This window comes from Octodon degus, unplaced genomic scaffold (genome assembly GCF_000260255.1).
Source record: "Octodon degus isolate 3935 unplaced genomic scaffold, OctDeg1.0 scaffold00079, whole genome shotgun sequence".
Classification (NCBI taxonomy): domain Eukaryota; kingdom Metazoa; phylum Chordata; class Mammalia; order Rodentia; family Octodontidae; genus Octodon; species Octodon degus.
This window is the reverse complement of record NW_004524655.1, coordinates 6,178,160-6,178,886: the sequence shown is the minus strand read 5'-3', so window position 1 is coordinate 6,178,886 and position 727 is coordinate 6,178,160. Positions and strand designations below refer to the sequence as shown.

At 39.5% G+C, this 727-nt stretch overlaps 1 protein-coding gene across 1 annotated transcript in view; it reads right to left on the bottom strand.

Moving 5' to 3' along the window:
* Window positions 1–727, bottom strand: part of Sirt4 (sirtuin 4) — a 16,020-nt gene that overhangs the window by 5,350 nt on the left and 9,943 nt on the right. The gene's annotated exons all lie outside the window — the stretch shown is intronic.

Here is a 727-nt window from a genome sequence, read left to right as displayed (position 1 = left end):
TAAAAAGTTTGGGGCTGGGGAGATGGCTCAGTAGAATAAGTGCTTGCCTGACAAGCTTAAGGGCCTGAGTTCAATCTCTGGTTCTGCAAAAAAAAAGAGAACAACAACAAAAAAAAGTTAAAAGGAAGAAGGAGGAGGAGGAGGAGGAGGAAGAGAAAGAGGAGGAGGAGCAGGAGGAGGCTGGGATTGTAGCTCAATGTGAAGGACCTTGGTTCTATCCCCAGTCCAAAAAAAAAAAAAATGATGGGAGGTGGGTAGAGGAAGAACTTTCTTAGAAATTACTGTTTGAGCTGGGATGTAGCTCAGCAGTACCCCACTTCCCTGGCAAGCACAAGATCATCAGTTTGATTCCCAGTACCAAAAAAAAAAAAAAAAGGTTTTAATTTTAATTAATGGTAAAAATCAAAATAAAAGTATTTTCGAGACTATAGCTCAAGGAGGAAATGAACTCAGATATAGGTTTTAAATAGCTTTCCACTAGTAAAAGGAAACAGACAGTAAGGGTGAAAGCTACTTCAAATTTTGTATATTGAGACACTTCTGTGGGATTAGTCTTTCAACCTCTCAGAACACTCTTTTGAATTAAATATAGAATTGCATATGATCTGGGCCAGGGAGATAGCTCAGTGGCATAAGCGCCTGCCAGGCAAACACAAGGTTCTGAGTTTGATCTCCAGTACCAAATAGTTTTTCTTCCTTCAATTATTTTATTTAAGGCCAGGGAGAC